Source organism: Sminthopsis crassicaudata, chromosome 5, assembly GCF_048593235.1.
Source record: "Sminthopsis crassicaudata isolate SCR6 chromosome 5, ASM4859323v1, whole genome shotgun sequence".
Lineage (NCBI taxonomy): Eukaryota > Metazoa > Chordata > Mammalia > Dasyuromorphia > Dasyuridae > Sminthopsis > Sminthopsis crassicaudata.
Window position 1 is genome coordinate 295,440,945 of NC_133621.1, and position 25,966 is coordinate 295,466,910.

The 25,966-nt window shown below is 41.6% G+C and overlaps 1 protein-coding gene across 4 annotated transcripts in view; it reads right to left on the bottom strand.

Moving 5' to 3' along the window:
- The window catches only part of LARGE1 (LARGE xylosyl- and glucuronyltransferase 1), a 577,873-nt gene extending 553,052 nt beyond the window's left edge, over positions 1 to 24,821 (bottom strand). For 3 of the 4 annotated variants that reach the window (XM_074271517.1, XM_074271515.1, XM_074271516.1), the window contains exon 1: positions 23,735 to 24,821. The gene's annotated coding sequence lies outside the window, so the exon portion shown is untranslated. The remainder of the gene's footprint in view (positions 1 to 23,734) is intronic. The other variant, XM_074271518.1, reaches the window with a different exon arrangement.
- Between the last annotated feature and the right edge of the window lie 1,145 nt (positions 24,822 to 25,966).

Here is a 25,966-nt window from a genome sequence, read left to right on the forward strand (position 1 = left end):
AGAGTTAGTGAAGAATTGAAGAAGACATCAAGTTGCAAGGCTGAAGGACTGGGGGAATGGGTGGTGATGCTTTCAACAGTAATAAGGAAGTTAAAAATATGGAAAGAAGATTTAGTGGAAAGATAATGAGTTCCGTTTTGGACATGTTGAGTTTCAGTACAAAGTGTGTGAATGTTATTTTGGAGATAGGAAAGGTTAGGAAGGATTAGCAGATTTGAGAGTCATCAATGTAGAGATGATAATTAAGTCCATAGGAGTCAAGATAACTAAGGGAACTAGTATAGAGGAAATAGAAAAGAGAGTACAGAAAAAAGTCCTGGGGATAGCTACAGATAAAGGACATGAGGTAGATGCTGATTCAGCAAAGTAGATGAAGGAGATAAAGGATAAATTGAGAGTAATAAATGATAAATAGGAGAACCAGAAAAGAAGAGCATCCTCAAAAGCTGAAGGAGAAGAAGATGATCAACAATGTTCAAAGAGAGTTCAAGAAAAGTGGGGATTAAGAAAAGGTCATCGTATTTGGAAATTAAGAGATCCATTGGTAATTTTGGGAGAGAGCAGTTTCAAGGGAAGAGTGAAATCAGAAGTTAGATTAAAGGAGTTAGGAAGAGAGTGAGAGGAGAAAAAATAGAGGTGCCTATTGCATATTATTTTTTCCTCAAGAAATTTGATGTTATTTTTTCAAGTTACAAGTAAAATTCATTTTTACATTCATTTTTACAAATTTTGTATTCTAAATTCTCTTCCTTCTTCCCACTTTTGCTCCTTCCATAAGATAGAAAACAATTTGATATAGGTTATACATGTATTTCACACAAAATATATTTTCATATTAGTCACATTGTAAAAGATGCCATAGACAAGAAAAAGAAAGAAAAAGCAAGCAATAAAAAAGAAAGTATGCTTTGATCTTCATTCAGACTCCATCAGATCTCTCTTTGAAGGTGCTCTCTTTTTATATTTTTCATCAAAACTCCTTTGGAAATTGCCTTGAATCTTTGAATGCTCATTATACGATGTTGTTATTACTATGCACAATATTCACCTGGTTCTGCTTAGTTTACTTTGTATCAAATCATGTAAGTCTTTCAAGTTTTTCTGAATACATCTTGTTCATCATTTCTTATAGCACAATAGCATTGCATCGTAATCATATACCACAACTTATTCCGCCATTCCCCAATTGATGGGCACCCTCTCAGTTTTCAATTCTGTTATTACTAAAAGAGCAGCTATAAGCATTTTTGTACTTATGGGTCCTTTTTTTACATTTCTGTAATCTCTTTGCTATAGAGACCTAGTAGGGGTATTGCTGGGTCAAAACGTATGTTTTATAGCCCTTTTGGCAGTTTCAAATTGCTCTTCAAAATGTCTGGATCTATTCACAATACCACCTATCTTTCTATAGTGTCCCAATTTTTCCACATCACCACCAATACTATCATTTTCCTTTTTTGTTACATTAGTCAATGTGATAGTTGTGAAGCAATGCATCAGAACTGTTTTAATTAGTATTTCTCTAATTAATGGTGATTTACAGCATTTTTAATATGACAGTAGATAGTTTTGATTTCATGTAGATGACATTTTCAAGGCATTTAGCCACAAAGGGCAGAAAAGATACAGGATGGTTGTTATTTGGGATGGAAGAATTATAAGAGTGTTTTTTTTGAGGATAGGAAATATATGGGAAGTTTTGAAGGCAGATGGGAAAAGCCACTAGACAGAGAGAAATTGAAGATAAGGGATAAAGTAGGGTTGAAGAGGCCAGATTTGAATTCAGGGCTTCCTGACTCCAGGTCCTTGTTCAATCCACTGGGTCACATTTCTACTTCTGAATTCAAACCTTCTGATTCAAAATTGACTACTTCACACACAGAGTGTTCAATTGATCTATCTGTCTTGCTTTATTCATATCACTTCCTTTCATGCATTCAACACTGCACTACAGCTAGGAAACTCATTAATTTGAAGGAAAAAGACCAAAACAAATCCATGTAACTAGCATTATTATCCAACACAGTGGATAACACAAATCTGAAACTCAAAAAGACCCAGTTCAAATCCAGTCTCATAGACTGACTAGATGTGAGACCCTGGATCAATCACTTTACCTTAGAAAAAACTGAGTATTAGGAAGTACTAAGAGCAGCTACCCCACAAAAGTGTTGTAAGGATCAAATGAGTTAATACTATATAATACTTTGCAAATATTCAAGTGATATAAAAATACTGGTTTACTATTTTAATATAAAGCTCTGACGCTTGCAAAGAACTTTACCTGCATTATTTTACTGAAACCTCAGAATAACCTAACTACTTTGTATAACTCTGGACAAGTCATTCCATTTCCCCGAGTCTCAGTTTCCTTATTTGTAAAATGACAGAGTTAGACTAGATGGCCTCTAAGGTCCCTTACAGCTATGATGCTATGAACTTGATGAGAAAACTGAGGAAAAAAGGTTCACAGAATCACATTAGAATTGGAAATTACTTCAGACCAACATCTTCATTTGCAAAAGAAAAAATGGAAGTTTAGAAAGTTAAGGGACTTACCCAGTTAATAAGTGTCTGAATTAGAATTTGAACTCGGGTCCAACATTCCAGGCCATGTTGCACATAATGGTATCAGAAACTGACTGTTCTCTAATGACTTTCCTGATTCCTTCAAATGAAAATATTCTCCCTCCTTACATTTTCCCTACAGCACCTTGTCTGAGCCCCATCTTTGCCCCTATCAATCATATCCTAACCAGTAGAAATGTTTCATCACATATTGGATGTCTCGTCGCATTGTGAGTCCATAAGGGCAGACACTCTACAATTGACAATCACCAGTATTTACCACAGTGCTTAGCACCCAATAGGAGCTTAATAATTGCTTGTCAGATTGAGAGTTAAAGAAAGAATCTTTTCCCTAGTTCTGACTGATCATTTGTAGGAACAATGTTAAGTTACTAATTTAATACATTACTTCATGGGATCATAGCATGACAATCAAAATCCATTAATTTATAGGGGAGGAAACTGAGGTCCAGAGAGAAGAGATTTCGGTACCTACAATGTTCAGAATTACAAAGAACCTTATAGGTGATCCAATCCACTACCTTCTTTTTACAAATGAGGAAACTGAAGTGCAAAAATTGAAAAACCTACCTCCTCAAGGTCATAAAGGTAGACTCTAGAACCAGAAAGAACATGAAAGATCATCTAGTTTGACCTCTTCACTTTACATGGGGAAACTAAGGTCCAGAAAAAGTAGAAGATTTGATCATAATCCCATAATTACCAAGTATTAAAGGTAGTATTTGAACCAGGTTCCCTGACTCCAAACCCAGTACCCTTTCCTTTGAACTATACCATCTCTCCCTCATTCAATAATAAAGACACTTTCACCTTTGAAATAATTCATGGGAAAAAAGAAAGTTCTTGATAAATATCTATCATTAATGCTAGAACTTCTCATAGACATTTATAATTTGTATAAATTTTGGACAGAGCCGTGTGCATGGGAGAGGGGGAAGGGGAAAATCTAGCATTATATAAAATCAGTGTCTTTAATGTCAAAGGCAAACAGAGCCTTAAAAAATTACCAAATTTCAGCTTTGAGTGTCTTTTTTTTCCTCTCTTTTTTTGAGACATGCCTTGCTATTTAGGAAGAGAAAAAAAGAAATACTTTCTAAAAACAGTCCCAGCTTCTGCGCCCAGTGAACTTCTTCAGAATGTCAAGATGCAGCTCATAAAAAGATACCAATAAAACCTTCTCTGTTCCCTTAATTCCCATGAAATATTCAAGTGGGATTGGAGGTAGCAGCATTTGCTTCCCAACCTTAACATGGAGTAAGCAGCTTCTGGCAGAGAGGGGCAAGTCAAAAGGAGAAGGTGAACATGTCTAGAGCCAGGGGCAATGAAATCATTGTACACCAGGGCTAACAAACCCACAAGGCCAGATCCTGGCTCAGCTAGGACTATTCTTTTCTTCTTACACATAATTCAAGAAAATCATTTTTGCTTAGTTTTATTATTTATGAATTTGTGCTTTTAGCAGGAGAGGGAACTTCAAGAATAGGAGCTCCTTCTACTAAAGTCAATGAGCAATTAATTCCTCTATGCATCATATTCTTAGAGAGCTGTCTATGGTACTGAAAGTCTAAGTGACTTGACCAGGGTGAAATAGCAAATACATGTCAGAGGACAGAACCTCCTGACTTTGAGACTAGTCCTCTACATTATGCTTCCATTTTCCTATAGATTGAAAATGTGTTTCCAACTGAAAATCACAATGATCAATTTATCTATTATGTCTAAAATCTCATTATATACATCAAGAGGTCACTGATAATCAAGTTTTATGCAATGGGTATTCCCACAAAACACTTGGTCTTATTATTCTACTATTCTTATCATGGTTTCCCTCCCTCTCCCTCTGCCTCTATCCCTCTTTCTCTCTTCCTCCCTTCTTCTCCTTCCCCCTTTCTTCCTCCTCCTCCATCCCCACCCCCTCTCTCTCTCCCTTTCCCTCTTCTTTATCTTCTTCTTCTTCCTTTCTCTCCCTCTCACCTTTTCCCCTACCTTTTCCTCTTCCTCTTTCTTCTCCCTCTTTCTCTCTATCACTTTTTTCTCCGCCAAGAAATAAAATTTGAGAAAATAAGACACAATAAAAAACTTTCTGAATTCATGTGATCTGGGATCAAAAGCCTCATATCAGAATCTGGACTCTACTGTTTGTTCCACATGGGACCTTCTTCCTTAGTGTCTCAGCTCCAATCTTGATAAAAATGACTGGACTAGATGAAGCCAAAGTTTCCATCTTGATATCCTATAATCTAGTCCTACCCCATACCTATGCAGAAATTCCCTTCAGCATAATTCTGCCAAACACACATCTAGATCACATTCTTGTAGATTTCCAGGGTCTAAAGATATTGCATACCTATCCATTCCAGACAACAAGTCAAAGTAAAGAGAGTCCTTTGGCTAAAATCTAAGAATCAAACTCTGAATATTTCTAACTTAGAAGAGAAAACAAACATTGACAAAGAAGCAGAAAAATGAAAAGAAAAAAATCCACATTCTTAATCTCCTGTTTATCTCCTCTTTAATGGATCAATTTATCATGAGGCGAGTCCCAAAATCTCAATAACAGCAATTGAAAAGTCTCTAGTGGGGTGCTACAGGGCTCCAGTTTAGGGCTTATTCTGCTGAACTTTTATTAAAACTTGGATGAAGACACAAAGTACATGATTTTCAAGTCTGTAATTGATACAAAACTGAGAGAGATAAGCTGGATGACAAAATCATGTTCCAAAATTTTCTCAATAGACTGATTATAATATAATAAAAGTTAATAGACACCAAAACTAAGTTTTATTCATATTTTGATTTCATGAGCATTAAAAATCCTATATTGCCAGATAATGAGGATACAAAAATAAAACAAATTACAGAGACACAGAGAGAACTCTTCTAAATATTAGTATGATAGGATTTGGAATCCAGAAGACTCGTTAAAATTCTATCTGTAATACTTCCTGGGTGATGCTACCTACCCCTAAGATTTGGGTTCTTCAGCAGTAAAATGGCTATTATAAGGGCAGTGACCTTATAAGGGTAGGACTGTTGTGAGTATTAAACGAGAATGGAATATAAAATGTTTAAAGAGCTCAACATGAACTATGATGGCAATAGTAGAGAAAACATATTCACAGATAAATACATTCAAAATAAATTTTAAAAATCCAAAAGTTGGGGCAGCTAGTTGGTGCAGTGGATAGATTGCCAGCCCTGAACCTGAGTTCAAATTTGGCCTCAGACACTTAACACTTTCTAGCTGTGTGACCCCGGGCAAGTCACTTAACCCCAATTGCCTCAGTAAAAAAAAAAAAAAAAAAATTAACTTGAAGGGAAAGTAATGATGCTTGGGGTATTAGAAAAGGACTTTTGTAGAAAGGGATCCAAAAAGATGGTAGGAACTCAAAAAGGTACAAAGTGAAGAGGGAAGATACTCAGCTCAGGCCTGGGTAACAGGCTACATAAAGAGAGAGGGGCAAAATATGGAACACTGAGATGGAGAACAGTCAGGAGGCCACACTGGCTGCAAGATAGATTATGTCAGGGACACAGTATGGAATCATCTTGGAAAGAGAACATGGAGGCAAATGATGGTGAGCTTGAAACGTCAAAAAGGAGAGTTAATATATAATCCTGGAAGCCCTGTGAAACCATTGGAAATTCATGGGCAAGGAAATTATATTCTTGAGAAATATTACTTTGGAAAGTTCAAGGAAAATAGAAAAGATGGGGGAAAGAAACACATAGAAGGGTATGGTCATTGACCTAGTAAGAAGTGATACAGTGTAGTAGATATGAAAGTGGAGAAAAGGGAATGGATACGAAAAAGACTGCATGGGAAGTATCAATACAATATGGCGACCGACTGCCAATACTCCACCTGCCTCTGCCTCTTCTCCCTTCTGACTGGAGAACTAGAGGAGAACAGAGTACCGAATTCCTCCCAAAGCTTTCCTTTACAGAGGGTAGAAAATGAACTCTTGGATTAACTCACCTTTCATCTGCTACCTTGCCTGGTTTCACCTCCATAGAACAAGATGCTTTTATGGGCAGATATTCCTTAGTGTCTTGTCCCTTTCTACCATCCCACCACCCCTGCCTTCCTGCCTCCTATCTGGCAAGCTTTTCTCAGGAAAGACATTTTTTTTTAAATTATCGTACCCACCAATTATTAAAATAGTGCCTGACATATCACAGGGACCTAATAAATGTTTACTGTATTGGATTAGAACTGATTGACTATGAATGGTGAAGGAAAAGGAGAAGCCAGACTTCTATACAGAGTGTCCCCAAAGTTCTAATGTATTTTTAAACTTTAATAGTTTAAAACTTCTCTAAAACTTTTGTAATATCCTGAATTTATCAGCATTGTCCCACCTGAGGGCACTGACGACTTGATGATATCGCCCCTAAAATACAAAAATCCAACAGCATGAAACCAAGTCTATGCAGCTCTGGCTAATTACTTGGGAAAGAGGAATTTAATCAGAGATTATATGCTTGCTGCACAGGTAGGAGCTGGGAAAGATTTGCCTTAATAGCTGCAATATATGTGGAAATAAAATTTAGAAGCCTTAAAGGATGAGAAACTTAATATGAGTCAACAGCATGATACACCCATCAAAAATATGAATGTCATCTGAAGAAGCATTAATAAAAACGCAGAGACCAAAATTAGGGAGATGACAGACCCTGTGGATTCCATATTGGTTAGGCCACATTGGGATGATTGTGGCTAGTTAGTCAGGACAGTGACTGGGAGAGGAAGGAATCTTAAATTATATCCTATAAGCCAGTAGTTCTCAAACTTTTGTTCTCAGTATTTTTGTACGATTAAAAATTATTGAGCATTTGTCCAAAGAGGTTTTGTTTATATGGGTTACATTAATAGAGATTTACCATATTACAAATAAAAACTAATTTAGAATTTGTAGATTCCCCCAAGAGGGTTTAAGAGACCTCCTCGGGGTCCTCCGGATCACACTTTGGAACTACAGTTTTAAGCAATGGTTTAATGAAGAGGAGATGATGATTCATCCAGAGAAAAGAGACTGAAGGCATATATGTTGGGATGGAAATGTCCTACCACCACTCCATCGTTCAACCAAGTCAGGTAAAGTGATTCATTCACAATCACAGATGACAAAGGGCTAAACATGGGATTTATAAGCAGTTCTCTCCTGATTTGAGATACTTCCCACTAAATCCCACTGCCACTTGGAAGCCTTCCTGATCTTCTGACCAAAAGGATGATCCCACTTTGACTGCCCTCCTGTTTCCCACTCAGATTTTGGCTCATATAAGAAGACTTTTCCAGTTCTCTTTACTGCTAATGCCTTTCCTTTTAAGGTTATCTTCCTTTGGGTGTACATATTGTTTACATAGTTTTTCCCCATTAGATTATGAGTTCCTTGAGGGAAGGAACTGTTTTGGGCCTTATTTTGTATTTCCAGCTCATAGCACAGTGAAGGGCCCACAATAGGAGCTTAATCAGTAGTTGTTGAATGACTAATTTCTCAGAAAAGAACACTTCTAGCCCTTCTTATTGTACTTCCACATATCTAAGAATTAGATGACAGCTTTTCTCATGTTAAATTTCTTCCCATTAGCCTGGAGGGCAGGAATAGTCTTATTCATTCTCCTCTCCATCCCCCATTCATTCATTCTCCACACACAGGCTTTGGACATTGGTAAATGTTTATTTAATTAAACCATAAGTTTAACTGGTAAGGAAACTTCCTCCTAAAACAGTGGTGAAAACCTGTTCAGAAACAATTTTAACAGAAAATCGCCTAGGGCATTGAGAGGTTAAATTAAGTACTCAGGTGGCACAGCCAGAAAGTAAATGTGTTTGTTTGTTGATATTTGTTCCCTTGGTTGGTTGGTTAGGATGAAACTAGACATTTCGCTGATATAGGAAACTTTCAATGAAGAAACCTTCTTTATCAATTCAGATCTTCTTTCCCCCTACTAGAATGAGAGACTTGCTGGAGCACTGAGTTTAAATGACTCCCTCAAAGCCTCAAAACCAGGCTGGTCACAAGGCAGCTGGGTGGCGCAGTGGAGAGAGCACCAGCTCTGGAGTCAGGAGAATCTGAGTTCAAATCCGGTCTCAGACACTTAACACTTCCTAGGTGTGATCCTGGGCAAGTCACTTAACCCTAACTGTCTAAAAAAAAAAAAAAAACAAAAAAAAACAGACTGGTCAATATTCAAACCAGGCCCCCTCTGGGTCTAAAAAGAGGCAACATGTGCATTGTGCCTCTAAAATGAGATATCACTGAATTTGGTGCAACTCACTGTCAATCTTCAATGTCCAGAGAACATTTGCCTTGGACTAAGAGTGGCAAAAGATGGAATTATATCGCTATCTGCCTTTGTGAAGGGATGAGATCCCAGACTCCTTATACTAAATTGAAAAATAACATACAAAATTACAGAAAAGTATATTTACTGAGAAAGGTTTTTGTTGGTTTTAATATTTTTTTTGATTCCACAGCTTCTTCATAATATAAAAGTTCTTAAAGAGTACCTCTCTGAAAGTTCCTACCAAGGTAAAAAGACTTCAAGTGTGTGTTCTTTAAGCCAAAAATGGACAACTCTCATCCAACAATCAAACACATCTCAAACACATCTTTGGTTGGCCAAGTGTGATGATTTGTTTTAAATATGATGATATAAAATACTATATAGGGAGGCATGTTAGAATTATCTGCCTTAATCACCTCCTGGAAAATGGAATCTCACATCTTTGCAGTTTTGAAGCTTTTACATTAAGAAAAACAAATGTTGACCAAGTATAATTCTTTGTCTGGCATTCAAGGCCTTTTATAATCCATAACACCATACCTTTTAATTAATTCATACATTTAGTACTGGAAGGGATTTCAGAAGTCATCTGGTATAATTCTATTATTTTAGTAATAAAGATATGAAGGTCAAATGTAGGTTAGAATGCCTGGCCAAAAGTCACAAAGCTAGTGATTGTCAGAGATAAGAATTAGAGCTGAAGGCAGCTAGGTAGCACAGTGGATAGAGCACCAGGCCTGGAGTGAGGAAGAATCTTCTTCCTCAGTTTAATCTGGCCTTAGGTACTTACTAACCTTGTGACCCTAAACAAGTCACTTAATCATATTTGCTACATTTTTGAGCTGGAGAAGAAAATGACAAACCATCTGGTATTTTACCAAATAAAACCCCAAATAGGGTCATAGTCAGACACGTGAAATGCCTGAACTACAACTTTGACTCCAAAGCTAGCACTTTAATCAACTATACAGTGCATTATTGTTTCTCCCCTTCCCTCGTATTTTCATTCTCATCCTCTCTCATTCTCTCTCTCTCTCTCTCTCTCTCTCTCTCTCTCTCTCTCTCTCTCTCTCTCCTCTCTCTCTCCATCATATTCTCTCTCTCTCTCTCTCATTCTCTCTCTGTCTCTCTCTCTGTGTCTGTCTGTCTCTCTCTCTGTCTCTCTCTGTCTCTCTCTGTCTCTCTCTGTCTCTCTCTCTCTCTCTCTCTCTCTCTCTCTCTCTCTCTCTCTCTCGCTCTCTCTCTCTCTCTCTGTCTCTCTCTGTCTCTCTCTGTCTCTCTCTGTCTCTCTCATTCCAAGTCCAACACTCTCTCCATTGCCTTCCCTCACATCACAAGAACATGGGATATAAAATCTCCTAACCCAGACTACAGTGTATTCAAGTCCCACTTCTGACACATTCTGGCTGCATGGCACTAGAGACCTTAAATTTTCTGTGCTTCTAGCATTTCTTTAAGTCTACTTGGTTCAAGGAAGTGCTACCTAAACGAGTGGAGAGAAATTTCTCACCAGGGAATTTCCTGTAGCAATGTAATCCTAGTCCTCACTATCACAGTGCTCCACTCTCAATAGGCATTTGATTAATGCTCAATGAACTGATTTTTCCCATCTCTATTCTTTCCTTTCATCACTTTCATTTTCTTTCTTTTCCTAAGAGCATTCAGGTCTGATGCATATGAAGCTGGAAGGAAATGATGGTTTATAATTGGGCCAACAGGAGATATCTTTTTGAAATGCAATATGTTCCCTAAATTCTGAATGTACAAATACCAACAAGTTGTAAAGGGAGATGAGTAAGAGAAGACCCAATAGAAAATAGACTTTCTTTATCTGTCCCTAGCTGAGATGAAATGTCAGGAAGGCACACTTGGGTCCAAACACCATAAGTGAGTGGGAAAGCTCTGTCTTTGCTTTTAGGATCCTTGATAAATTTTCTGAGGTCTCTCCACAAAAGTGAAGAGAAAACCAAGGTGATTGACTGATTCCTTAAGGGACCACTTGTCATTTTTGAGAGGGCAGAACAGACATGTGAAGGGAAAGAGCATCAAAAGAAAAAAGGGGGAGAGAAGAAAACACTCATAACAAATCATGCCAGGGAAAATGAATATAAGCTTTCGGACTCACATCATTTTTGACATATCAAAAAGTAAAGGGTGATTTGTAAATAACAACACATTTCTGAGTGCATTTTGGTTCAAATAAAATTATTTAAAGAGAGGAGGTAGGGGAAGAAAAGAGGCACAGGTTTGTGTAGTAGGAAAGAGCAAAGAATTCAAGGAACCTGAGTTTGGATCCTGACACTATTATTGCCTGTGAGACTCTGACCAAGTCATTTAATGCCACTGTTTGTCCACATCTAGGAGATAAAAGGGATGTATTAGATAGCCTTTATGGTCTCTTTCAGATCTGGATTTCATGGGCATAGAAGAGCAACCTGGTCCACACAGACCCTTGAAGGTAGTTGTTTCATCCTGAGACTGCACAGCAGTTCCTGTCTTCAATGGACCCTCCTGGTATACTCTCACTTACCTAGTAGTCTGAATTTTGCTGAGGACTAGCTATGTGCTCTTGGCAAATCACTTACCTTCCTTAAACTTCAGTGTCTCCTACTATAAAATGGATGTGTTGGATTAGATAAACCTTCCACCTCTGCCATCCTCTGTTCTAAGGCCCCTCCCAGCTCTGACATCCCCTGTTCTAAGCTCCTTCCCAACTCTGACACCTCCTGTTCTAAGCTCCTTCCCAGCTTTGACATTCTCTGTTCTAAGCTCCCTCCAGCTCTGACCTCCTCTATTCTAAGCTCCCTCCCAGCTCTGCCATCCTCTGTTCTAAGCTCCCTCCCAGCTCTGACATCCCCTGTTCTAAGCTCTGTCCAGCTCTGACATCCTCTGTTCTAAGCTCCCTCCCAGCTCTGACATCCTCTGTTCTAAGCTCCTTCCCAGCTCTGACATTCTCTATTCTAAGCTCCGTCCAGCTCTGACATCCTCTGTTCTAAGCTCCCTCCCAGCTCTGACATCCTCTGTTCTAAGCTCTTTCCCAGCTCTGACATTCTCTGTTCTAAGCTCCGTCCAGCTCTGACATCCTCTGTTCTAAGCTCCCTCCCAGCTCTGACATCCTCTGTTCTAAGCTCCCTCCCAGCTCTGATTAAACAATTAAGGATTCAAGGTCAAGAAAACACATATTGATACATCCTAGGGGGAAAAAAGCAGAGCAATTAGCCTTTGAAAGTTCTTCAATATTTCAAAAAATCTGTGATTTCCTCATGTGGGTCTTCCCCTGATGATATAGATTGAAACATTATCTCTTCCCTCTATCAAGACCATGCTCTGGTAGATGATCCCATGGATTGTTATGGCTAAATGGGTGAGGGAGAGAGGGAAAGAGAATAAACACCTGCTTTCTATTTGTTGAGTGTCAATTCCTGACCTTCATCAGGTACTCAGAGAACAGAGACAAAATGGGCCCGTGTTAGCAGACACAAAGTTCTTCCAGCTAGGTAGCGAAAGGCTTGCCAGAAGCTTTTGAGCTGATGTAGTTTCAAAATTTAAGCTAACTCTGACCTCACAACAAGAAATTCCAGCAAAGTTTCCTTGGGTCTCATTCCATAACAATCAGAAGTAAATATTTCCTCAATCCACCACAATCATAGACATAATTGGTACTCTATAAAGATCTACTGTAGATATCTAAGTTATCAAGGAAAATTTTATTGTGTCAAGAATAAAATATCAGTAATCTACATAGAACTTTAAAAGTTTGCAAAGTGCTTTGCAAATGACATCCCGGGTCTTGTGGCCCCTCCTAACTCTGATATCATTACACAGAATTACTTAAGAGTCTTGGATACTGTGGAAGACAATCTTCAAAGGGCAAAGGGGTAAGCCAGGGATGGGAATTCGGTACTTCAAAGACTAGCTATTTTGGGTCCACAAAGCAATATATTAATATGGCAAGAGAAGCTAAAAGGAGATAATCTTTTCAGATTACCTAATTGATTTCTAATTGGCCTGGAATCACAGATTCAAAAACAAAAGAGACCTTAAAGATAATTCAGTTCCCTCACTTTTCCTGAGGCCGGGGTTAAGTGACTTGCCCAGGGTCACACAGCTAGGAAGTGTTATGTGTCTGAGACCAGATTTGAACTCGGGTCCTCCTGAATTCAAGGCTGGTGCTCTATCTACTGCACCACCTAGCTGCCCCCCAGTTCCCTCACTTTTCATAGATGAGGAAACCAAATCCCAGAAAAGAAATTTTGACTAAATTCATTCAAGTAGTTAGCACTAAAAAATGCTACTTCAACTTAGGTCTCCTGGCTTTGCTTTCTGATTTTCAGGTTTTGGGGTGATTCCAAAACATTCTACCCTTCATAGTGACCTCGTTACTGGATTTCTTCTGTGAAGAGATTCTAGTCACTCATCAGAAGATCGGGCTCAGAATTATAAGGGACCTCAGTCCAAAGTTATGATATGAATCCACACAGGAGGATAAATCCAGTATTCTTTCCTTTGTCAGAAGTTAGAAGAATATGTGTCATAATGAATAAAGTCCCTAAACTGGAAGACCAGAAGCCCTGATTTTGAATCCCATCTCAAGTTCATGGGCACTACATGGCCCCAGCAAGTCATTTCACATTCAATACTTACTATGGTATCAGACATTGTGCTTTACAAATATAATCAATAGGACGCCACAATCCAAAGATAGTAAAAACTACAATTACTTCCATTTTACAAATGAGAAAACTGAGGCAGCCAGCGTTAAGCCACTTGCCCAGGGGTCATATGACTAGTAAATGTCTGAGGCCATATTTGAACTCAAATCTTCCTGACTCCAGATCATTTTACTGAAGTCACACAGGTAACAACTGGTTGAGCTGGGATTTGAACTCAGGTCTGACACTAAAGTCAACATCCTTTCCCTTGCTCTCCTGCAAAGGTATTTTTTTTTTTTTTCAGAAAGCCAGATGCAGTCTGGTGTGCATTCTAGCACCGAGACATAATTCCAGACTGCTCCAGTTTTCATCTTAGAGACCATGAAGAGCAATAGCCAACTGTTTGATCCCTGAAACAATTAGCAATTTTATCACAATATTAAAGAAAAAACAGTATCAGAAGCTGAGGAGTGCTCCAGGCAAGGGATGTTACTGCTGCCCACAACCAACACATGGCCACAGGGATCCCAATAAATTTCAAGTTAACAAGCAATTGCTAGCTGCTTGAAAGTAGATGGCCTTATAAATCTGAATAGTCCTAATGGATTCTGGATTTCCACAGAACTTATCACAAACAAACCAAAAATTTCACATTCTCCCCCTCCTTCATCCTGCAACATTTTCTCTTAAACAATATATTCTCTTAAACAATAACCTATCTTTCCATGGTCAGGCCTCCTCTCATCCAGTTGTGGGGGAAAGTATGGGTTAATAAAATGATACCACAAGCTGTACTAGAATCACAGCATCATCAGGGACAAAACTACAGCCAATGAATTGATAAATACCACATGGAGATTTCATAAATACCCATTTATAGCCATAAATATTTAAGAATATTTAAAAAAGACATTTTATGGGAGCTAATACTTGTAACACCCCAATCTATTTTGAATGAAAATTCCTGAAAATGTGAAGTCCTCAGGGAAGAAATCAAAACTGTGTGCAAGTAGGATGAAATAGACCTCATTCCTGAAAGACTAGAATTGTCTCAAAGATGCTTTTGGTGAATCTTCTCAGGGGTTTCAGCCTGGGATTTGGGAACTACTTTGCTCCCCCAAAATGCACTCGATACAACTGGTATATTTCTTTATCCTATATATTTATTTCTGCATGTAAGAGTATTTGAAGACGGGACCATGAATTTCATGCCAAGCTGCAAAAAGAGTCATATATATACATATACTTAAAAGATGCAACCCCAGATTCACTTTTCTAAGAGGTTCTTTCCAGTTCCTAGATAATTATGTAGCACTTTGGATCGCACACTGGGTCTGGAATCAAGAAGATCTGAGCTACGATTCGGCCTCAGACATTTGGCTTATATACCTCACTTTTCTCAACTGTAAAATGGGAATAGTAGCACCTACCTCCCAGGCTTGTTGGGAAGAACAAATGAAATATTTTAATACAATAGTACAATACATGGCATATAATAGGTGCTTAATAAATGCTTAATAAATTTTCTTTCTTCCTCCCTCCCTTCCTTCCTTCCTTTCAACATCCTAAGTCACAGAAGATAGTGACATAGAATGAGCTTTGAATTTGAACTCCTGGGTGGGAAAGTGATGACGTGATCTTGGCAAGTCTTTTGCCTCAGTTTTGTCCTCTATAAAATGCAGAGATTGTACTAGATGACCTCTAAGATCTCTTCTAGTTCTGAATCTTTGTGTCTTTTAATATTACCCAAAATTCAATAACATATAGAGGTTAACATTCACAGATTACTCACTTCTATTATCAGCCTGCAATCAGTTCATTTGTTTAAAAAAAAAAAAAAAAGGAAGGGAGAGCCTAGAAAATAATCTGTATTTAATAACTAACTGTTGAATCATTGACTTCAATTAAACTAATCCACTTGGCCTTGCCCCATTCCCATTCTGAACAGTTTACTTGCTTGTTGGGAAGAAAGCATTTTGCGACTTTGAAGAATTGCTTTATAAATCAGAAGCCCAGAGCCCCAAGAGGCGTCAGGGACCAGAGAGCACAGCCTGTACCAGCACAGAAATGCATGTCGCCATATCCCGCACAAATGCTCAGGAAGCATCCACCCAGAGAACTCCAGCCATGGGGACCCCATGATCGCCCAATGGCAATCCATTCTGCTTATTACTAAAAAGTCATTCCTAAAAGTCAGATTCTGCCTCTTTGCATCCTGCACCAATTCTGCCCAATTCTTTGCTCTGAGACCAAGAAGATTATGAGCTATAACTATTCTTATTGATGCTTCCTTTCCTTCCTAAATCTGTCTGTGCTTCCTCTTCCCACTACCCACCCTCCCACCGGCCTCTTCTTAAAATTTCCCTTTCACCCTGAAAACAACCACCTACAAAAAGTTCCAGCCAAAACCCAATCAACCAAACCAGAGGGATTCAAACTGGAAACATCCATAACTCCACGGAGAGCCAAATTGTACAGAATGCAATTTGTTCTATAGAGAGCCGTCTGGAAGCTTTTCTACTGTATCATTTCTCAAACAGCATCATCAGTTCTCCCACTGTTGCGTAATCATATAATGAAAGACCCAGATGTAATTCATGTACACAAGAGGGCAGAGTTATGGCTGATAAGGGACCTTTTCTCTATTTGCATTGCTATATATATATATATATATATATATATATATATATATATATATATATATATATATATATATATATATATATATATATATATATATATATATATATATATATATATATATATATATATATATATATATATATATATATATATATATATATATATATATATATTTGGTTGGGTTTTTTTTTTTCCCTTTAAAGCACAGAACAAGGTGGAAAAGATTTTGTAGAAGGAGGAAACACAGCTAGGTGCTGGACAACACTGGACTTTCCTGCAACTTACCAACAACCTTCCACACACACTTCCTATGACATAATTTAGGAACTGGCTCACTAGTCTTGGTAATAGGAAGACGTGCAAAATCCCAATTCAAGTCACCTACCAGTTATGAGTTCCAGAGCATTGTACTTCACACATTTCAGATATAAAATACTAATAAAGGCAGACTGACATAGTTTATCAGTTTTAGCCAGGAAGATCTGAGTTCAAGTGTTGCCTTATCTTATATTTTGCAGAGTTGAGAGAGAGAAATCGGAGCTAATTGGGAAGTAAGAAGGGAAGTGTATGATATGATCATACTTCCAATTTTAGAAATATAACTTTATGTAGAGTTATGTAGAAGATAAACTGAAGGAGAGAACTGAGTTAAAGAGCTCCCTCATTTACAAACACATACTTATATGTGTACTCACATATGTTTATAATTGTGTATAGAGTATATATAAATATATGTATATACCATATATGTACAAAACATGTATATCTGCATGCATATACAAAGATTACAAACATTCATATTGTTGTTTATCCTTCATTTTCAAAGAGAACCAGGAATTATCAATGTCTTGATTTGTGTGTGAATTGGATTCAAATGAGGCAGAATTTTAAAGTCATCATCCTCACTGTCTCTTCCAGAGAAGACAAAAGCCAAGTATCTGCTTCGGCTGTCCTCCTGGCTATTGGAATTGATTTTTCTCATCTGAAGATTTCACCTAGGAAAGTCCTCACAAGCTGACGAGGAGTCCAGCCAGGGAGCACAATGGATAGGGTGCCTCTCCTGGAGTTAGCAAGATTTCTCCCTGAGTTCAAATCTGGCCTCAGACATTTACTAGCTATGTGACCCTGGGTAAGTCACTTTACCCATCAGTTTATCCCAGTTTCTGTATTTGTAAAATGAGCCGGAGAAGGAAATGGCAAGCAACACTCGTACTTTTGCCAAGGAAACCCCCAATGGGGTCACGATGAGTCAAATGCAATTGAAATGACTGGACAACAATGATATGAATACATGTGTGTATATGAATATATATGTGCATAAATAACATATGCGCATATACACACAATATAATTATAATTACATTTATAATTACACTCATAATTATAAACATTATAAAATAGTTATAAAAATACATAATTATAAAAACTCATTTATTCAGGAGGTACATTGGAATGAGCAATGGGTTTACAAAGAGAAAACTTGGGTTCAAATCCTAGATCTGACTCATACTATTTGTATGACCTTGGACACATCTCTAGCTGGGTAGCACAGTAGAGAGTACTAGACCTAATAAGATCTGAGTTCAAATTCAACTTCAGACTTACTATGTGGAACCCTAAGCAATAGCACCTTCTTTGCAGATTTGCTTCGAGGCTCAAACGTGGTAAGATTTGCAAAGTGCTTAGCACAGTGCTTGACACATAGTAGGTGCTACCTAAAAGCTTATTCCCTGCTTTTTCTTATTTCATCTCCATATCTGTCAGTTTCCTCATCCTTTAAGAAAGTTGGGCTTGATGAACTTTAAGACTCCTCCCAGTATTAAACCATGATCCTATGATCATTTCTGCATGCTGAAATCCTCATGTCTCAAGGCTTAGCTCAAGTAAGACCTTATATTTTATTCCATTCTCACCACTATCTTCTTAAACCTAGACAGTGAAAGTTTTTATTATTCCTATTTTGTAGATGCTTTGTTTAACAAAGGCATGGGTATCTAATGGTATCATGATTCCCCTTAACAAATGGAGAAATTGAGGCTCAGAAAACTGAAGGTACTTGCTCAAGGTCACACAGTAGAACAAACTCCAATCTGGGTGTTTCTGATGCACATGTGCACTCATTCCCATCTGCCACACTTTTTTCATGCATTTCAATAGTCCCATTATCTAGAAAGAAATACAAGCAGATCATGAGAAAGTACCTTATTACCCAAGTGCAATGATTTATTTGTACCTATTTCTTATAGAAAAATGATTCTTGAAATTTATTTTTCAGTATATTATTTCACAGACATTTTTGGCACCAAGAACTTACTCAGCCAGAATATGACCCAGGTAGAAATTAAATTCAATGCTCACTTCTCATTGATGATAAATGTTACCATGTTACCTATTCCCTATAAATTTCCCAAATACATATCCCCCCATTTGAGCAAGAGACTGGAACAGGGATCTGCTGATCCCAAGAGGATCCGCTGAAGGAGGCAGGGAGATGGGAAGGACACTGATTCAAAACCTGGTTCTCATTCCTGTGTGATCTTCAAAAAGTCACTTCAGCCTTACAAGATCTGGGTTCTCTCATCTGGAAAATGAGAGAGTTGGAATAGAAGACCTTGGAAGTTCTTTTCAACAAAAGCAGCTAGGTGGTACAATGGATGGAGTGTTGGATTTGGTCAGGAAGACCTGGATTCAGATCCTGCCTCAGACATTTCCCAGCCATGTGACTCTGATCAAGTCAATTAATTTCTGCCTGTCTTCTTTTACTCATCTGTAAAATAGAGATAATAATAGCACCACTTTTTCAGGGCTGTTGTGAAAAGCAAATTGGGTAATATTTGTAGAGAGCTTTATATAAATATTAGTAATTATCTATCATTGTTCAACCTATGATGCTAAGATATCAATTGCCTTCTACCTATGCTTTATTCCTTATTTAAGGAACACCTCCCCTCCACTTTTGCATGGGGAAATTCAACCACTTATTTACTAATAGGACCATAACCACAATCATCACAAATACTACCACCACCTCTACTACTACTATCGCCACCAATACCATTATTACTACTTCTATCACTATCACCATTATTATTACTATCATCCCTACTATTACTACTACTATCACAATCACTGATTCTACCATCATAACTACTATTACTACTACCACCACTACCACTACAACAATAACAAAAAGGCCCCTCAATTGATCATGGATTTAGAATGAGTTGAAATCTTAGAGTCCCTTATTTTACAGATGAAAAAACTGAGTTTGAGATAGGTTAGATGGATTCCCTAAAGCTAGCCAAGCTAACAAATGTGGAACAAGATTTTAACTCAGGTCTTCCATACTCCAAGCCCAATTAATCAAGGCCTGTCAGGCTGGCTCATAGTAGAGTTCTTAAATGGACTGTATTCATGGGCAAACAAAACTATCTGTGCTTTCTCCCACCAACCTTTGGAATCCCACAGGAAAGAAACCCGTAAAGAACACATATCTTGTCATCAGCCATTATAATAATAACATTTGCTATTCCGGTACCCCTGTTATCAGAGGAAAGAATAGCACTTTTAGGACACTAACTCATTAGCATCTCTAGCACCTCTAAGAGACTAGACAGATAAATCTTCATTTCACTAACAGGACAAATTGTCCCCACAAAAAGGGAGTAAGAATTAGAGCTCAGAAATAGGACTGACTCAATTTGTGCTCTGGACAACTGTTCCCATGGGCAGAGCCACATAACTAGGACAGGACAGCTGGGGCACTGGCCCAGGGTATCAAAATTTAGAGTAAAAGCAAACCATAAACTCTTTTAGAAACGCTAGGAACAACTTTATTTAGCAGTTTGTTAATAAGAATGCTTAAATACCTATAGGCCCACCCTCAACTTAATAGTGTTGTGGAGGCTGATGTCCCAGAAAGTCCCCCACAATTGAGTTTATCCTAAAGAACTGCAAATTGTGTGAAGAGTATCCCAGGAACTAAAAATGTTAGTTGTGGCACTGGTCAAGAAATGGCAAAGATGATGATGATGATGATGTGATATTTTATGGTACTTCAAGTCTGCAGAAGGTTTTACAAACATTGCCTCATTTTATCCACACAATCTTAGGAGATGTATGCTATCATTACCTTCATTTTACAAGTAAGGAAACTGAGGCAGATACAGGTTAAGTGTCTTAAATGGTCTCATGAAACCTCGAAGTATCTGATCCAGAAATTGAACTCGTCTTCTTGATTCCATCTCCAGGATTCTATCCAGTGCTTGACCCATCTGCCTAGCAGTCAATCATTAAAACAAAACATGTGAGAGTTTCAAGGTTGGCTTTGCCTGGTACTTTTGTTCCTTAGAAGTCAGAGTTCCTTAGATCTCTCAGGCTCATGATTCCTATCTTTGTCACATACTAGCTGTGCAATCTCCTACAAATCATTTAAAGTACCTTCTGGAGCTTCACTTCCTAAACTGTAAAATGGGAGAGGTTGGGACTAGGTGGTCTGTGAAGTCCTTTCCAGCTCTACATATGGGATCCAGGCACCCTAAAGCAACTTCCACTGAGGTTCAATTGTCTCCTCTGTAAAATGAATCCACCAGTCAGTCAACTAACCTTTAAATGAGGAAGATCAATACTGATACTACCTTGTTCAGAGATTGATGCTGAGGAAAGTGCTTTAGAAGGCTAAGCATGCTCCATAAAAGTGAGCTATCATTATTACTATTTAAGGACAGCATTATCTCTCACACACACACACACACACACACACACACACACACACACACACACACATATACACACCCCTCTCTCTTATAAACAACAACCTAGCCTCTTGTGGCTGCTTTGCACCAAATGCCCCATTGCAGTTCTCCCAGACCAAGGCTGAGTTGTGCTGTTATTTCCTGGGCTATGTTCCCATCACTACCAAATATCCTTGTGAGCCGAAGCACCAAAGGCAGCCCTAAGAAAACCAAGAAGAATCATAGGCTTTTACCAAGCTGAGACAAGTCTCTCCATAGGTGAAGAACTAGAAAATTAGCCCCCCTAGTATACTGATAGTGCAGGTGACTCCAAGCTGTAGTGACTAAATAGATGTATTTTCTCCTATAAGAATTTTTTAAGACCTAGAAGACCAAGCAAAGCCTCTGAGCAACCCTCTCGTGTGGCTAAAGTACTTGCAGAAGCTTGTGAGACTAGAATACCATTCAGCTCATTTCTGGAGACTCCAGTCCCATTTTTAAGCAGGAAATGAATGTCACACATAAGTTTATTAGTTACTTGATAGCTACCTCGTACCCATTCAGACTTCCTCCAGATATCATCAAGAGGATCTGTGTTCAAACCCTTACTGTGCCATTTACAATTTGAGTGACTCAAGACAAATCACTAGATCTCTTTAGGCCAGTGGTCCTCAAACTTTTTAAATAGGGGGCCAGTTCACTGTCCCTCAGACTGTTGGAGGGCTGGACTATAGTAAAAACAAAAACTCACACTCTGTCTCTGTCCCTCAGCCCATTTTCCATAACCCGGCGGGCCGCATAAATGTCCTCAGTGGCCGCATCTGCCCCATGGGCCGTAGTTTGAGAACCCCTGCTCTAGGCTTAACTGTTCAAACTAGAAGATTGGAATAGCATTAGATGGTCTCGAAGGTCACTCCCAACTCTAAATGTGGGGCCTTATAAACCTGCCTACTATAAACCTGCCTATCGGACAAGGTTTCTGTTGTTATCATTGTTCTGTCCTCCCTTAGTACATCCCCTCACTGGAGACAATATCCTCTCCTCTGCTACCCTATTTCCCTGGTGGTATCAGTGATGGGTCTGGATTCTATTATTTTCAGTTAGTAATTCTGCTTCTGCCAATTATAGTTTCCAAAAAAGAAAAGTTCGTTAGGAGAAATGAGAAATCTCAACACAGCCTCTTAATACTATGAATTGGGATGTATTTTATAAGCCAGTTTATTATTTAGCATCTATTTGTTGATGTGTGTGTGTGTGTGTGTGTGTAGATATACATACATACATATATATATAAGCACAGATTTCTAAAAGGTGGAACCTTATTCTTGTCCTAGTCTATTGAAGGACCCCCCTCACTTCTAATGATGGACAGAAGGAAAGAAAAAAAAAAGAGATATATATGTATATAAACACATACATTTCCAAAGGTGGAACCTTATTCTTGTCCTAGTCTATTGAAGTACCCCCCTCCCTTCTAGTGATGGACAGAAGGAAAGAAAAAAAAAAAAAAAAAAGGAGATATATATGTATATAAACACATACATTTCCAAAAGGTGGAACCTTATTCTTGTCCTAGAATATTGAAGTACCCCCCCTCACTTCTAATGATGGGCAAAAAGGGAAAAAAAAAAAAAAAAAAAACTAAGCCAAAGGGAAGAAATCTCTAAAAAGTAGGGGGACACTTTTAGCCTATTTCTACACTCCGTTCTCTGCTAAGGAAAGGTGAATGCCTCCATTCATCTGTCCTAGAAGCCAGCAGTGGAGGGACAATCTCTTGGGTCCCTTATATAAGCCATTGTAAAACTTTGTGTGACATTCACCGAAAATGTAAGCTGCTCCCGGGGGAGATCCTTTTAATGGACTGAGTGACAAAATTCACGGGTTCTGAATTCAGCGGAAACCTGCTCAGCCGCGATAGATCTTGAGCAGAGGGGATGGGAAAGGGAAGATCCATCCCTATTGAAGAGGACCACATCGGGACGGATTCCATGCACCTGGCTGGCTACAATCTGTCCCCTCTAAGAGACCCATTTAAGATCAAATGGTTCTGGCAGAGTCCACAACTTTAATCAATTTCCAATAGAGCAGGCTATGTTGATAGATTACAGGTTCATTCTTCAGAGGGAAATAAAAGCTGGAGCCGATGGACAAAGTAGCTGATACATACAAACTTTGGGGCCCCGAGCCCTTCGGAATCACTGACATTTACACTGTGACGCTTGAGCCTCTTATTTATCGACCAGCTCATCAGCAGCAGCTTTGTCTAATAGTAATGAGATGTCTTGTCTAAGTGACATGCACGCTGCTCGCAGACTCGCTGCTCCTTGGAAGACCTGGCTGCTAGACCCTGCTTGCTAACCCCCCACCCCCCATTTAAGCGTTGTCTGTACAACATGGAGAACAGAAAAGTTCTCTTCCCCCCCCCCCCCCCGCCCCCTTTTGCCGGGATCATGCCAGGACAGGCAGATGTGTGCCCTGCACGGTCAGAGGAAGGGACTCTTGCAAAACCAGTCTCTCCAAAGGCATAAATGCCCACCAGCATGCCAGGGGGCATCCCCTGCTGTGCGCCAGGGGTGTGTGGGGGGGAGCAGTGCCCTGAGCTAGAGAACAATCTGGGGGATCTGAGAAGAGGAAGAGAGGAGGGAAAAGAAAGCATTTTCTTTGCAACTCCTTCCCTCTGGCTCTCGGAGCTGAGGAGGGGGCGGTGATTAAGCCCCTCCAGCCCCACGTTCCGGAGTGACAGCCACAGGTTTGGATAAGTTGTCCTGAGAAGGTTAAAGAAATCCTGCTCGGGCTGCTCGCCGTAGTGGCCGGCGTTCTTACCTTGACCGCTGGAACCGCCCGGGAGAAGGCGGAGAAGGCAGCTGGGACGGCGGCGGGCTCTGCCTAGCTAGAAGGTGTCGGTCCGGGGCCAGGGATGCGGGAGCAGCTGTGCCAGGCGGTGCCAGCCGAGGCGGCCGGGAAGCGGCGGCGGCTGCCGCTCGGGGTCCTGCTGCTCTCCGCCGCTGCTGTTGCTACTGCTGCTACTGCCGCCGGCGGGGCTGCGGTCCCTGCTCCGGCTCCGGCTCCCGCCGCGGCCGGCTGCTGCCCGTGGGACTCCTCCTGGGCACCGGCGGGCACGCTCCTCATGGACCGGGGCCGGGGGCCGCGATGCCCCCCGGCTCCGGGCCGGGAGGCTGGTGCCCTTTAGGGCCTGCCCGCTGCTCCTGGCCACGCCGCCGCCGCCGCCGCCGGGGGAGGGGAGGCTGGCCGCGCCCGCCCGGGCCCGGCTGGCCCCGGCCGGAGGAGAGCTGAAGAGGCGGGGGGAAGGAAGCCCAGGCCCGGCCCGGACGGCTGGCAGGGGGAGCGGGCGGGCTCGGGGCGGCCTCTTCGCCCCCTCCCCCAGGGCCTGCGCCGCTCGCTGCTCCGCGGGAAGGAGGGCGATCCCGAGCCGGAGATGGAGGAGGAGGAGGAGGAGGAGGAATAGAGAAGGAGGAGGAGGAGGAGGAGGAAGAAGAGAGAAGCAGGAGGAGAGGGCCTCGCCCGGCCTGGGAAGAGGAGGCAGGGGGCGGGGGTGAAACCCCGAGAAGGTCACCGAAGCGGAGGCGCCGGGAGTGGGGCGAGGAGGGGGGGACAGCGAGGAGGGGGCCCGGAGAAAGGCAAAGGAGGCGTCCCCGCCCGCCCCCCGCTCGAACGCTAGCTCCTCCTTCTCGGCCGCGGCCGCCCGAGCTTCCCCGGCCTGGGCTGGCTTCCCGGGAACTGTCCGTGCACAGCCGGCGGCGGCTGGGGCTGCCCGGGCCGGGCGCCTCTTCTGGGCTGGCCGCGCCGGACTGGGCTGAGCCGGCCTGGGCTGGCCGCTGCTCCCCGCGGGGATCGGTGCCCCGGCTGTGCGCGCCGAGGTCCCCGGAGCAGCCTGGCCCCGCCGCCGCCGCCGCCGCCGCCGCCGCCGCCGCCGCGTGCCCCGGGCTCGGGCTCAGCAGCTGCAGTGACTGTGTGTCTGTGTCGTGTCTCTACAGCTGGGGGGACCAGCAAGCCGGGGCCGGCTTCGAAGGAGGAGTGGGGCGGGGCCCCGGGAGGCGGGGCCTACAACCCCCGCCCCCCAGTTCCCCGTGACCCCATGGAGAGGGCCGGCCGGCCAATGGGAGAGGTGGCAGCCGGGCGGCCGCGAGGACGGCCCCCTCCTCTGCGCCCTCCCCCCGGCTCCGCCTCCAACTTCTCCGGCCTCCCTCCCGAGCTAGCGGCCGCAACACCCGGAATGGGGAGCCCGTGGGCAGGATCCGGACTGACGGGTACAAGCTGGGGAGCTAGGGGCCCCCCGGCTCCCCGGCGGCAGCTGCTGGGGCTCTATCTCCGTGTGCCTCCATCGCTACAGCGACTGGAGGGGAAGCCCACCCACCGGCGGCAGCCCACGGCGCTTGGCTCTCTCCGCTTGGCTCCCCGAGAGAGGTCCCTTTTGCTGCTTCTAAAAACAGCCCCCGTTGTGCACGCACTAGATCTCAGCCAAAGGGCTGAGGCGCTCGGAGCGACAGAGGAGGAGGCAAGGAAGTTTTTTCTCCTCTTTCCTCCTCCTCCTCTTCCTCCTCCTGGAATCACAGCTTCTCTCGGATCTATGCACAAGCTGAAAACAGCACTAGGAAGAGCCAGTGTGGGCTTTGCCAGCATCCTCCCGAGGGCTACTTCCCAAAAGGGAGGAGGAGGTGGGTGGGGGCGATCAGAATTTCTCTGGTTCACTCCTCAGGGGAACAATTCCCACGCATCCTCGCCACACCCTGAGCCCCCCCATCCTCCTCCTCTGGCTCTACCCATCCCCTTCGGAAGCATCCCATAACCCCGTCCCCTTTCCTTCTGGACCTCTGGAGGGGCTCAGCTTGCATCGATCGGGAGCTAAATTAGGAACGGTGTCCGGCGAAAGGGGCTAGGCGACAGAAACTGTTCTCATCTCCGAGGTGGGGATGGGCGGAAACTGGGAACGAGTGGTACAAGAAGGGAGAAAGCTGAGGACAGGGAGAGGGAGCTGCGGATGAAAGGAGGAGGCCCCTCGGGAAAGCTGGGAGGGGCGGAAGGAGCACTAGAGAA